This window comes from Coturnix japonica, chromosome 32 (assembly GCF_054131305.1).
Source record: "Coturnix japonica strain WE chromosome 32, WE-NBRP24, whole genome shotgun sequence".
In the NCBI taxonomy this organism is placed as follows: Eukaryota; Metazoa; Chordata; class Aves; order Galliformes; family Phasianidae; genus Coturnix; species Coturnix japonica.
Genome location: NC_140694.1, coordinates 4,415,268 through 4,429,678, shown reverse-complemented (window position 1 = coordinate 4,429,678; position 14,411 = coordinate 4,415,268).

The window sequence follows — 14,411 nt, the reverse complement described above, 5'->3', positions numbered from 1 at the left end:
TAGGTGTTCAGGCGGGTCTTGAATATCTCCAGAGAAGGAGACTCCACCACCTCCCTGGGCAGCCTGTTCCAGTGCTCCGTCACCCTCACCATAAAGAAGTTATAGTGCACATTCATGTGGAACTTCCTATGCACAAGTTTCAGCCCATTACCCCTAGTCCTGTCCCCACGCACTACTGAAAAGAGACCAGCCGTGCCACTATGGCCCCCACACCTCAGGTATTTATAAACCTGGATCAAATCCCCTCTCAGCACCACCAATGACAACCCTCTGCACTCTGCCAGTCAGACAGTTCACGACCCACTTCACTGTCCACTCATCTATCCCATACTTCCTCAGCTTTGTTATAAGGATGTCATGGGGGACAGTATCAAAAACCTTTCTGAAATCAAGGTAGACTACATCTACCACTCTAGCCCCGTCCACCCAGCCAGTGACATCTTCATAAAAGGCCACCAGGTTGGTCAAGCACGACCTCCCCTTGGTGAACCCATGCTGAGTACTCCTGATAACCTCCTTATCACCCAGTTCTCTGGAGATGGCATCCAGCACAAGCTGTTCCATCACCTTCCCTGGGACAGAGGTGAGGCTGACTGGCCTATAATTACCAGGCTCTTCCTTCTTGCCCTTTTTGAAGACTGCAGTGACATTGGCCATCCTCCAGTCTTCAGGCACCTCCCCAGTTCTCCAAGACCTCTGAAAGATTACAGAGAGGGGCTCAGCAATGACCTCCACCAGTTCTCTCAGCACCCGTGGATGCACCCCATGCACCCATCCCATGTATTTATGGACATTAATGTTTCCTAGGAAATCACAGACCACCTCTTCCCTGACTAAAGAGAAATCTCCTATTGTCCAGACTCTCTCATTAACCTCCAGGGTCTGGGATTTCTGAGGGAGAGCCTTTTCACTAAAGACAGAAGCAAAGAAGGCATTCAGTGTTTCTGCCTTCTCAGCATCCTCTGTTATCAGAACGCCTTCCTCCCCCCCTTGTTTTTTGTTTATTAGCAAACTATTAATATACTACAAAATAATAGCACTAATTACCAAGTAACATCACCATGCCAGCATACCGACCACCTGCTTTAGAGATTTATCCTTCATTTTGTGTAACACTTCAAACACTGCAAAGAAACAAAGCAAGTGCAGAACCAGGACGCCACTTCCCTCAGGATTTTACAGCCTCATTCATGTCTGACAGATGGAGGCCCTGACAACAAGAGCTGTGTCTGTCCATAACAAGGACTCACCTCTGCAGGTGCAGGGGCAGCTCTCAGAGAAGCCTTCTTCATTTCTGCTTTCTTCTCTTTTTGTCTTTTGACTGGGAGGTGGTGTTGATCTGCCTGAGGGAAGGGAGGCCCCTTCAGAGGGATCTAGATAAGCTGGATCAACCTCACTGGGCTGAGGTGAATGGGATGTGGTACACCCAGGCCAAGTGCCAGGTCCTGCACTTTGGCCACAATAACCCCATGCAGCGCTATAGGCCTGGGGCTGAGTGGCTGCAGGGCTGTGCAGAGGAAATAGACCTGGGGGTGTTAGTCGATGCTCAGCTGAACATGAGCCAACAGTGTGCCCAGGTGGCCAAGAAGGCCAACGGCATCCTGGCCTGTCTAAGAAATAGTGTGGCCAGCAGGAGCAGAGAGGTAATCATCCCCTTGGACTCAACACTGGGGAGGCTGCGCCTCAAGTCTTATATTCAGTTTGGGGTTCCTCGCTACAAGAAAGTCATTGAGGCACTGGAACTTGTACATGGAAGTCTGTCCCTCGAGCAGCTCCCATTCATCATCAGCTCCCATTATGAACCCCACTATGCAAAACAGCAAAACTTCTACTGCAGATGGCTGCAGTCACCAAAGCTCAGCCCACGATCCAGGTATCAGCCTTCTCCCTTCTGTTTTCCATCTTAGCCCATAGTTTTGCTTCCAGAAATGGAACTCCTCTTTAACAGCCAAAACACAAACTAATACATCACTTTCACTGCTCCTTCCCGCACCCCCATAGGAATGGTTACCTGACATCCCCTACAGCACAGCACCTGCTCACAAGTATCATTCAAACTCTATTCTTTCATACTTCTTGAGAGAGGACGGTAAAAACTCCCTTCTGCATGGCGGTAAGGACAGTCTGTCCCCATCACATCACTCTGTGTGCTGAAAGCTGCCATTGGATCTCTTGCAGCCTGCTGGCTGCTGCTCACAAACACTGGGAACTGTACCACACTGATTCTAAAGAGAGAAAGGAAGAAACGCTGGTGGGAATGAGCACCCAAGGTTTGCAGAGATGCTCCAGATTGTGCCAGAGATGGAATATCACAGTGCTGGGACATGATTGATCACTAAGGAAAACACTTGGAAGCACATTCAATCTGCAGAAGCTGTAATTACTGGGCACAGTCAGCTTTCCTATGGCTCAGCTGGAGAAGGCGGGTGCTCTCAGACATCTGCTCAGGGGCTTCAGCTGAGACACTTGCACAATGCTGGGATCATTCTGATGGAAACTATGTCTTCTGATACCATGGTTAAATCCATCCAAAATGATCAAGCGGAGCCTTAGCTCTTGAGCAGCACTTCTTCCCCACCCTTCACTACTCCAAGCAGCTCCAACAAACTTCTCAGAAGAAATCCAGGCCAGCACAGACCTGGAAGACCAGAACCAAGTGCAGCTGGTGGGACGGCAGTGCCCACTCCTTGCTTCCACCCTGCTCCAGCAGGTTAAGGAGTCTGAGCCTCACTGGCCTTTGACAGCTCAAGACTTTCAGCACCTCATGCCTACATTTCTCACTAAGATACACCTCAGGCATTGAATTCTCTTCTCACTACCTCCTCCCAGTCCTCCCCTAGGAACAGAAACCATTCAGATTCTACAGCAAACTACAGCATCTGCACTGCAAGAGCACACTGAACCACCTGCAACAGTGAAACATGGTTTTGGAGAGTGGGTTTGAAAACACACTTTTAGACAGCTGTCTCCCTGTAGCCAAAAGGAAACCAAGCAGCAAAAGAAGAGTCCAGCCTGAAACATGCCCATGCTACTAGCCCAGGTTTTTCACAGTGAATGCAGAATTCATCCTGTTCTTGAGGTAACAAATGACCAGTGGGTCTCCCCTTGCTCCACCCCTTCTCCTTCAAAGCCAGAAAAAGAAAGAAAAAACAAGCAGAAGAAACCCAGACGTACCTTTCCACACACAGAGCAGAAAGTGGAACAGCAGTTGTCTCCTTCCTGAGACATGGTGGGGAGCATGCCAGAGGAAGCCCAAGTTCTTTGCTTCTCTCCACAGGGACTTCAAGCACTCTTGGCAAGAGCTGCTTTGGTTCTTTCTTCAACTGCTTTCATCACCAGAATCTCCTTTGGAAAAGGAACCCGAAAGAAAGAATCAGCAAATGAAAAAGAATGAGCAATAACCACTTTCCCAGCTTTCTTCTGACATGCAATTTAGACTCTCGACTCGGGCAAGGTCTTAAAATCAGCTGGTTACAAGAACTGTCCCCAAATATATCCAGCTTCTGTACAGCTGCCGTTATTTCTGACAGCGAGTGTAATCATAGAATCATAGAATGGCCCGGGTTGGAAAGGACCTCAAGGATCATGAAGATCAATCACCTCCCTGTCCCTGCTGGCCATCCCCTCTTCTGATGGAGCCCAGGGGACCATTTGCTCTCTGAGCTGCAAGAGCACGCTGATGGCTCACGTTCTGTTTTTCATCCACCAGGACCCCCAGGTCCTTCTCTGGGGGTCTTCTCTTAAGGACTGCTCCTCCCAGGCTGTAGAAATCCCTGGGATTCCTCCAGCCCAAGTGCAAAATTTGCACTTTGCTGTGTTGAACCTCATTAGATTCACCTAGGCCAACCTCTCGGTTGAGCTCCCTCTGAATGGCATCCCTTCCTTCCACTGCATCAGCCGCACCACTCAGCAAACAGCAGAGGGTGCACTCCATTGCATCATTGGTGTCACTGATAACCATGTAAAAAAGCACTGGTCCCAAGAACTGGTCCTGAACACCTCCAGGGATCCCACCACCTCCCCGGGCAGCCTGTGCCAGTTAATTCTGTGGGCAGAACTGCCAGTATGAAATATTATGCTATCGTGACAAAGAAAGAGAAGAAAAGCAAAATTAAGACTAGCTGACAAGCCTTGGCAGGGTGTTTTGCTCTCCTTAAATTTATACCCATTATTCAATTCTCTTTGGAGCTGTTTCCATGCCTCTCTGGAGTTTGTTCTTTGAGAAGAAGCAATTAAGTAAGCTCTCCAATGCCGAAGTGCATACACTACTCTAGGGCTTTCTCGTCTCTCCATGGATCAACAAGGGTGACAAGCCTACAGAATATGATGAAGAGCCTCATGCATACTCAGTGTAAAAAAAAAAAGGCAATTGTTGCTGGGAAGAAGGTTCATTTGCATTTGTGTCATCTGCAGAGGGTACTGCAGAAATGGAAAGTCTTCCACTGGAGCAAACAAAGGGTTCTCATTTATTGCAATCAAGGCCCAGCGTGTGGATCTCAGAGATAAGACCTACATCCTGCAGCAAAGCAGAGATCTTTTCTACATCTTTGCTCTTATTGGTAAATCTCACTGCAGCACCTGTCAGGAGCAAAGGCCTCGTTATTTCAATTTAGATCAGGCTAATGTGGTCAATGTTTGCTGCAAGATCTCTGAAAAAGTATCACCTTATGTTCCTGCACTCATCATTGTGTCAGTGCTGAGCAATTCAAGATATTTCATTTGGTCTTCTTGCCTGATTTACTAAGTAAAAAACAACCAAACATCTCCTTCTACTGATTAAGAATGCTCTAAACATGCTTCTGCAGAGGTTTCCACCCAGTGACAAACAGCTCCTCCCATCACGAATGTTTATTTGTTATATTTGGTCATGCAAAGCTGATTGATAGAGATACTATTGGAATGATTGCTCCCCTACTTCTAAACTATTCCAGTGCAATCAGAAAGGCTGTCTGAACCTGGAGCTGAAAGTTCTGCTCTATGGTGATGCAGTGGTAAACCTGCTGACTGAATGCACTGGCCAATAGCTGTGAACTGCAGACATTCATCAGCTGGCATGAAGCAATCTGGTTCAGATACCAAGCAGCTGGGTAGACTGGCTTACCCTACACTCAGTGCTATCATGTTTAGGGCAAAACCAGGACTCACATCAGTCCATGGGATGCAATTTCATGTATTTGGTACAGTCAGTGAATGCCTGCAGCCCCAGTTCTAATCATCAGATCACAGCAACTATGCCTTGACTGTAAGAGGAAAGGAGAAGGATCAAAGCAAATACCTCTCACTCTCATCTTGGTGCTGACATCAACATTTTAGGCAACAAATTTCACTTCTGCTCCATCATCGTTCTTGGTGACGTTCTTTATCATTAGGCTGTGAGTAGTTTGGGTTCTCTTGATGATGCAGGTCTCGCTTTCCTGTAAGACTTTACCACTGAGGTACCAAGTGCTGCAACACATTGTTGTAAGATCAGTAGTAAACATGGCATCCCCTCCAGGTACAGCTTCACCAGTTGTTAGTGGGGATTTCACAGCCAGGACTGGTTCTGAGGAAGAACAACATGGATGTCTTCATGCTCTTTAGATGCAAGTCTGGTATCTCATTTAGAGATGGATGATTTAATCATAGGCACATTTCTACTTCTCCTTTTGCATGAGTGCTGGAAGAAGCACTTCTATGCTTCAGATCTGTTACAGAAAGTTCTGCTTCTTGCACATGTGTGATATCAAAAGATAAGGATATTCATGTCTCTGTCACAGAAACAGAACTTGTATCACTTTAGTGGTAGCTGGAGGTTGATAGGAGATAGGAGAACTAGGAATAAAGGAAAGCCTTTGGTGTGTTAATGCACTACTATCCTTAAGGTCAAAGGAAACATCTTTAGGGAACCAACACAGCTGCTCAGCACACACTGACCCATTTCCATTGGGGTTTTTGTGCTTACCAAGGTGCACGCTCCCTGGGAATTCCAGAGACGGGCTCTGTCCATGCGCACTGACTGCAGACACTCGGAACCGATCATCAGCCTCTTCAGACAGATTGCTCACCGTGAACTCTGGGACGGGGACATGAGACTCGTGGCACCTCACCCACGTGAAGCCAGTTAGTTTATTGGGTTCCACAATGTAGCCATCGATTGGAATGGGGCGGTGTGTCTTCGGAGGGGACCATGCCATCATCACTGAGGTTTCTGTTTTATTTTTCACCACGGGGTCAGCTGGGGGCTGGGTGGGAAGTTTTCTGGGAGCTGAACAGAAATAAATACAGAAATATTAGCATAAGGTCATGTAGGCTGGAAAAGACCTTCAAGATCAGCAGACTCAACTTTCAGCATGACCTACTGAGTCCCACCATTAACTACTGTGGTACCTGAGGACATACATGACAAGCTTATTCCTGCAGGTATTTGCATAGGGAATATATTCACCCTCTGGTTGCTTCGGAACATTTTAGAGGTTAAAATCCCATCAGACCTTTTCACTGTTTGCAGCCACTGATACAAGCAGGAGGCTGGGAATTACCTGATGGGCTCTAGTTACAGACTACTGACACAGTAAAGGATTGATTTCATTTCATTTTGGCCATCAGAAAGTTTGGTGTCTGGTTTAAGTCACCCAATTATAATTTAAGACTCCAATTACAATCATATAGAGAACAGCGCATTTAGGAGAACTCATCTCATCTTAATAAACCTGAATGAAATCACAGAATCATAGGATCACGGGAGGGCTTGGGTTGGAAGAAACCATCAAGGTCATTAAGTTCTAAACACCCTGCCATGGGCTGGCTGCACACTAACAAGCTCAGGCTGCCCATCACCCATCCAACCTCGCCTTCAACACCAAGGACAGGCATCCACAGCTTCTCTGGGCAGCCTGAAATGGAAGCAATGAGCCACATGTTGAAGATACTCAAACATTCATGACTGTAGAGAGAGCCAAATACTCCATACATATTGCCTGCCTGGTCAATGGTATTAAAATGCCAACAACAGACTCATCCAGCTCATGGAAAATGGTGTGAACATGGCGTACAGGATTATTCCAGCAGCTAGTTAGATCTGAAAAGAGTAAAAATAGGAATTCTTAATGCGATACAGTTTTCCCTCATAACATAAATAGACGCATAACTGTTTTGGGGTGCACTGTTACCAGCCTGTCAGTTGCTGTTGGTCAGTGCTAGATGCCAAAGGTCCCACTAACACAGCATGAAGCCGAAAGCTAGACGCTGGAATCAGATCTCCTGACCTTACCATCAGAAATTGAGATGTCATATTTTGCTCAGAGGTGCCTGCTTGGAGGAGGGACAGTTTCCGAGCTTTTTCTACTCCAGGATCCAGCTCAAGATTCAGAATTTAAACAGCAGTCAGAAATTAAACTGAGCTTTGTCACCTCCATCAAATAGAAGGAGTGGTTGGGTGGTACAGCTTTCCAAATCACTTAGAAACTGGCACAACAATCAGATGCCTACCTTTTCTTTTTGAACTTGTTAATACATAGAGCTTAATAGCATCAGAATGCCCCAAGCACTTCAGATAACACGACAGCTGTAAACCCTTCTTTAAGGATTCCTTTGTTTAACCACTGAGTAACTGTAATTCAGTGGTGCTGGTGGGAGAAGGGAAGTCCTAATCTTCCCAGATGGTGAATAGAGTTGATGTTCACATGCAGACTGGTGCTGCAGCACAGCCAGAAACCACTCATTTGGGAAACACAGCACCAAGAAAATAACAGGAATAGCTTCATAAAATCAGGCAGCTTCACCCAAATTTCCGTCTGATCATCACAGTGGCCCTCCTTTGGACCCACCCCAACAGCTCCACATCCTTCCCAGGCCTGGACACAGTGCTGCAAATAGGGCCTCACAAGAGCTGAGCAGGAGGGGACAATCACCTCCCTCTCCTGCTGGCCACCCCTTTTTCAGTGCAGCCCAGAACACACATGGATCTATCTTTTTCATATGGATATTCCCATAGATGTACATATATATACCACACCTACACCCCCTTAATCTGCTACAACTCCATTCTCCTGCTCCTGGGATAACGCAGAAGGGCTGAGACCTTCCAGCTGCTTCCACCCAGGGTCACACAGCAAAGCCGACCCTGCAGGAGTCTGCATCATTCTTTGCATGGCACTGCTAAGAGGAAGATCCCCCCCCTACCCTTGGCTCTACACTCCAGGTGCTGTCTGCCATCTGTAAAGCCACCACAGCTCTCCTACTGGAGTTCCCATCTGCACAGTGACAGCTTGGTTTCTTCTTACTGTCCAAACAGCCACAGCCTCAGTGCTTCTCAAATCTCCCCTTTTCAGCTGATTTCCTCTTTCTAGTGGCTGGGCAATTCCTCCCTCTCACAGTCATCCCTCTGCCCCACTCTATGCCCACAGACCCACAGAGGGCACACAGAGCCAGCCCTGTCCCAGCTGCTGCTGCTTCACATCTGACAGTCTCAGGAGCTGAGATCAAGGCCGAGACAGCACTGCCCAGACATGGTTTGTAGGACGTTTGTGAGAGGAAATAGAGACTCCCTAGAGACCCCCACAGCCCCTGCACAGCTCTATAGAACAGTCTGATAGAACTACCTCTAGTAGAAGCAATCTCCACACAGAGATCCTTTCCCAGTGGCACTCAGCCCTTCAGTGGGGTCTAAGAGAGCTGCAGCCAGACTCAAACACAACTGCTCACACAGCTCAGCTGCCTTCACCTGTGCTCCTGACGCTGACACATTGCAGCCCCACATCCCCCTCTGCCCCCCCACACCCCCCTGTCCTCCCCGCACTCCCCATCAGCCCATCCCACCTCAGTGCTGCCTCTGTCTCTTCTCTCCTCTCCCCGTCCCAGCGCCGGCCTCCCCCGGCCTCCCATTGGGCAGCGGCAGCTCTGCCGGCTCCGATTGGCTGAGCCGCAGTGCACGGGAGTGGCCGTTGTGGGGGGGGCAGAGGGGGATGTGGGGCTGCAATGTGTCAGCGTCAGGAGCACAGGTGAAGGCAGCTGAGCTGTGTGAGCAGTTGTGTTTGAGTCTGGCTGCAGCTCTCTTAGACCCCACTGAAGGGCTGAGTGCCACTGGGAAAGGATCTCGGTGTGGAGATTGCTTCTACTAGAGGTAGTTCTATCAGACTGTTCTATAGAGCTGTGCAGGGCCTGTAAAAGGAGCTGAGGGGGACTGTAGGGGGGATATGGGGCTGTGGTGGGCCATAGGAGGACTAGGGGCTCTAGGGGGCTGTGAGGGTGTGTAGGGGTTGTGGGGAGCTATTGGAGGATATGGGCAGGTATGGGGCTTTAAGGGGTGGTGTATGGAGAGATAGAGGGTTGTGGGGGCCTTAGGGTGATATGGGGCTACTGGGGGCTATCGGGGACTGTGGGGAGGAATATGAAGTTGTAGCAGATTGTGGGGGTGTAGGTGTGGTATATATATGTACATCTATGGGAATATACATATGAAAAAGATAGATCCATGTGTATTCTGGGCTGCACTGAAAAAGGGGTGGCCAGCAGGAGAGGGAGGTGATTGTCCCCTCCTGCTCAGCTCTTGTGAGGCCCTATTTGCAGCACTGTGTCCAGGCCTGGGAAGGATGTGGAGCTGTTGGGGTGGGTCCAAAGGAGGGCCACTGTGATGATCAGAGGGAAATTTGGGTGAAGCTGCCTGATTTTATGAAGCTATTCCTGTTATTTTCTTGGTGCTGTGTTTCCCAAATGAGTGGTTTCTGGCTGTGCTGCAGCACCAGTCTGCATGTGAACATCAACTCTATTCACCATCGGGGAAGATCAGGACTTCCCTTCTCCCACCAGCACCACTGAATTACAGTTACTCTAAGGAATCCTTAAAGAAGGGTTTATAGCTGTCATGTTATCTGAAGTGCTTGGGGCATTCTGATGCTATTAAGCTCTATGTATTAACAAGTTCAAAAAGAAAAGGTAGGCATCTGATTGTTGTGCCAGTTTCTAAGTTATTTGGAAAGCTGTACCACCCAACCACTCCTTCTATTTGATGGAGGTGACAAAGCTCAGTTTAATTTCTGACTGCTGTTTAAATTCTGGAGCTCAAGCTGGTTCCTGGAGCAGAAAAAGCTCGGTAGCTGTCCCTCCTAAAAGCAGGCACCTCTGAGCAAAATATGACATCTCAATTTCTGATGGTAAGGTCAGGAGATCTGATTCCAGCGTCTAGCTTTCGGCTTCATGCTATGTTAGTGGGACCTTTGGCATCTAGCACTGACTAACAGCAACTGACAGGCTGGTAACAGTGCACATCAAAGCAGTTATGTGTCAGGATGGGTCAGGAAAATTGTATGGCATTGAGATTTCCTGTCTTTGCTCTTTTCAGATCTAACTAGCTGCTGGAAGAATCCTGTACGCCATGTTCACACCATTTTCAATGAGCTGGATGAGTCTGTTGTTGGCATTTTAATGCAATTGACCAGGCAGGCAATATGTATGGAGTATTTGGCTCTCTCTACAGTAATGAATATTTCAGTGTCTTCAACGTGTGGCTCATTGCTTCCATTTCAGGCTGCCCAGAGAAGCTGTGGGTGCCTGTCCTTGGTGTTGAAGGCGAGGTTGGATGGGTGATGGGCAGCCTGAGCGGGTTAGTGGGCAGCCAGCCCATGGCAGGGTGTTTAGAACTTAATGATCTTGAAGGTTTCTTCCAACCCAAGCCCTCCCGTGATCCTATGATTCTGTGATTTCATTCAGGTTTATTGAGATGAGATGAGTTCTCCTAAATGCGCTGTTCTCCATATGATTATAATTGGAGTCTTAAATTATAATTGGGTGACTTAAAGCAGACACCATACCTTCTGATGGCCAAAATGAAATGAAATCAATCCTTTACTGTGTCAGTAGTCTGAAACTAGAGCCCATCAGGTAATTCCCAGCCTCCTGCCTGTATCAGTGGCTGCACACAATGAAAACGTCTGATGGGAATTTAACCTCTAAAATGTTCAGAAGCAACCAGAGGGTGAATATATTCCCTATGCAAATACCTGCAGGAATAAGCTTGTCATGTATGTCCTCAGGTACCACGGTAGTTAATGGTGGGACTCAGTAGGTCATGCTGAAAGTTGAGTCTGCTGATCTTGAAGGTCTTTTCCAGCCTACATGACCTTATGCTAATATTTCTGTATTTATTTCTGTTCAGCTCCCCGAAAACCTCCCACCCAGCCCCCAGCTGACCCCGTGGTGAAAAATAAAACAGAAACCTCAGTGACGCTGGCATGGTCCCCTCCGAAGATGCAACCCCCATTCCAATCGATGGCTACATTGTGGAACCCAATAAACTAACTGGCTTCACCTGGGTGAGGTGCCACGAGTCTCATGTCCCCGTCCCAGAGTTCATGGTGAGCAATCTTTCTGAAGAGGCTGATGATCAGTTCCGAGTGTCTGCATTCAATGCGCATGGACAGAGCCCGTCTCTGGAATTCCCAGGGAGCGTGCACCTTGGTAAGCACAAAAGCCCCAATGGAAATGGGTCAGTGTGTGCTGAGCATTTGTGTTTGTTCCCTAAAGTTGTTTTCTTTGACTTGAAGGATAGTAGTGCATTAACACACCAAAGGCTTTCCTTTATTCCTAGTTCTCCTATCTCCTATCAACCTCCAGCTACCACTAAAGTGATACAAGTTCTGTTTCTGTGACAGAGACATGAATATCCTTATCTTTTGATATCTCACATGTGCAAGAAGCAGAACTTTCTGTAACAGATCTGAAGCATAGAAGTGCTTCTTCCAGCACTCATGCAAAAGGAGAAGTAGAAATGTGCCTATGATTAAATCTTCCATCCATAAATGAGATACCAGACTTGCATCTAAAGAGCATGAAGACATCCATGTTGTTCTTCCTCAGAACCAGTCCTGGCTGTGAAATCCCCCCTAACAACTGGTGAAGCTGTACCTGGAGGGGATGCCATGTTTACTATTGACCTTACAACAACGTGTTGCGGCACTTGGTACATCAATGGTAAAGTCTTACAGGAAAGCGAGACCTGCATCATCAAGAGAACCCAAACTACTCACAGCCTAATGATAAAGAACGTCACCAAGAACGATGATGGAGCAGAAGTGAAATTTGTTGCCAAAAATGTTGATGTCAGCACCAAGATGAGAGTGAGAGGTATTTGCTTTGATCCTTCTCCTTTCCTCTTACAGTCAAGGCATAGTTGCTGTGATCTGCTGATTAGAACTGGGGCTGCAGGCATTCACTGACTGTACCAAATACCTGAAATTGCATCCCATGGACTGATGTGAGTCCTGGTTTTGCCCTAAACATGATAGCACTGAGTGTAGGGTAAGCCAGTCTACCCAGCTGCTTGGTATCTGAACCAGATTGCTTCATGCCAGCTGATGAATGTCTGCAGTTCACAGCTATTGGCCAGTGCATTCAGTCAGCAGGTTTACCACTGCATCACCATAGAGCAGTACTTTCAGCTCCAGGTTCAGACAGCCTTTTTGATTGCACTGGAATAGTTTAGAAGTAGGGAAGCAATCATTCCAATAATATCTCTATCAATCAGCTTTGCATGACCAAATATAACAAATAAACATTCGTGATGGGAGGAGCTGTTTGTCACTGGGTGGAAACCTCTGCAGAAGCATGTTTAGAGCATTCTTAATCAGTAGCAGGAGATGTTTGGTTGATTTTTACTTAGTAAATCTGGCAAGAAGACCAAATTAAATATCTTGAATTGCTCAGCACTGACATGTAGAAGAGACCTGTGACGAGTCACAGGGATGTTTACTTAGCTGTCATTCCACGGTGGGCTTTTTTTTTACACAGATGTAGGGAGAAACTGAACTTTCCCACGCAGGTCTCTGTTTTGCTGCAGGGTTTAGGTCTGATCTCTGAGATCCACACGCTGGGCCTTGATTGCAATAAATGAGAGCCCTTTGTTTGCTCCAGTGGAAGACTTTCCATTTCTGCAGTACCCTCTGCAGAAGACACAAATGCAAATGCACCTTCTTCCCAGCAACAATTGCCTTTTTCTTTTTTACACTGAGTATGCATGAGGCTCTTCATCATATTCTTCTGGCTTGTCACCCTTGTTGATCCATGGAGAAACAACAAAGCCCTAGAGTAGTGTATGCACTTTGGCATTGGAGAGCTTACTTAATTGCTTCTTCTCAATGAACAAACTCCAGAGAGGCATGGAGACAGCTCCAAACAGAATTGAATAACGGGACTAAACTTATGGAGAGCAGAACTTCCTGCCAAGGCTTGTCAGCTAGTCTTAATTTTGCTTTTCTTCTCCCTCTTTGTCACGTTAGCATAATATTTCATACTGGCAGGTCTGCCCTCAGAATTAACTGGCACAGGCTACCCAGGAAGGTGGTGGGATCCCTGGAGGTGTTCAGGAACTGTGGAGATGTGGCCCTGATGGATGTTATCAGGGGGCATGGTGGGGTGGGTTGGGGTTGGAATCAAAGGAGGACCCCCATGTATTTCAGCAGGAAGCACTACTGGTAATAAGACTTTTGGAGCAAATCCTGGTAGGGCCACGCTCAGCTGGTTCAGTCCGGAGGCTGTTCCTCCTTCCTGCAGTATCTGCAGTGAAAACCAGCAGCTGCTTTTGTGTGGCTGGGCTCACATCCAGCAGTGGTGAGGTGACTACAATTATTCCACTGTGTGTTAATAGAGGCCAGTTTCATCATCTAACTTTTGCGCTCCAATTAACTTCCATAAAGGAATTCTGTTTTTCTTTTCAGTCCTAAGTGTTGTCTCCATCTTTTAGGCTCGATTTGTTTTCCAGGGGGTTACAATGCAGTAATAGAACACCCTCCATTTATTTCCTTCTAGTTTGCTTGTTCCAATTCTTTCCTCAGTTTTCCGAGTTTAGACATTTTCTTTAAGCCCTGGGCTTCTTCCTTTGGCTCTGTCCCCTGTACAGTGTATGTCTTTCAACTTGTGGAGATAAGGTAATCTGGTACGTGGTTTATAAAAGCTGCCAATTTGCCAGCTTCTGAATTAGAATCTAGCAATTAGAACTAGGATTAAACGTGTATGTTTGGCCTTATGATAAATGAATGCCTCATGGTCAGCAATGTCCCTGCAGTTCTTTACCATCGTACATATTTTGTGTGCCCATATTTTGTTTCAGCACTGGCAAACTTCATAAACAAAGAGACAACTGGAGTCACGACTTGAGCCCTGACATCTGGGCTTCATTCTTCTAGTTCATGAATTGCCTCAGCACTTACATCATCTTTAAACCTATGACTGAAACGGTCCTAAGTTCTTAGCATGGGAATCCAGTCTCCTCTTTTGACAAATTAAACTCCACATTTGGAGAGTTGAGTGTCTCCTGCTGTACCCGAAGGACGTTGTGATCTCTGAGGTGTCTCCCTGAGGTGCTGTAAGCACAGCCATTAGCTCATAGTGCAAGTAAAGCACTGTCAGGTCAAGCCTGGAGGAGTAATGCTTGTCACTGA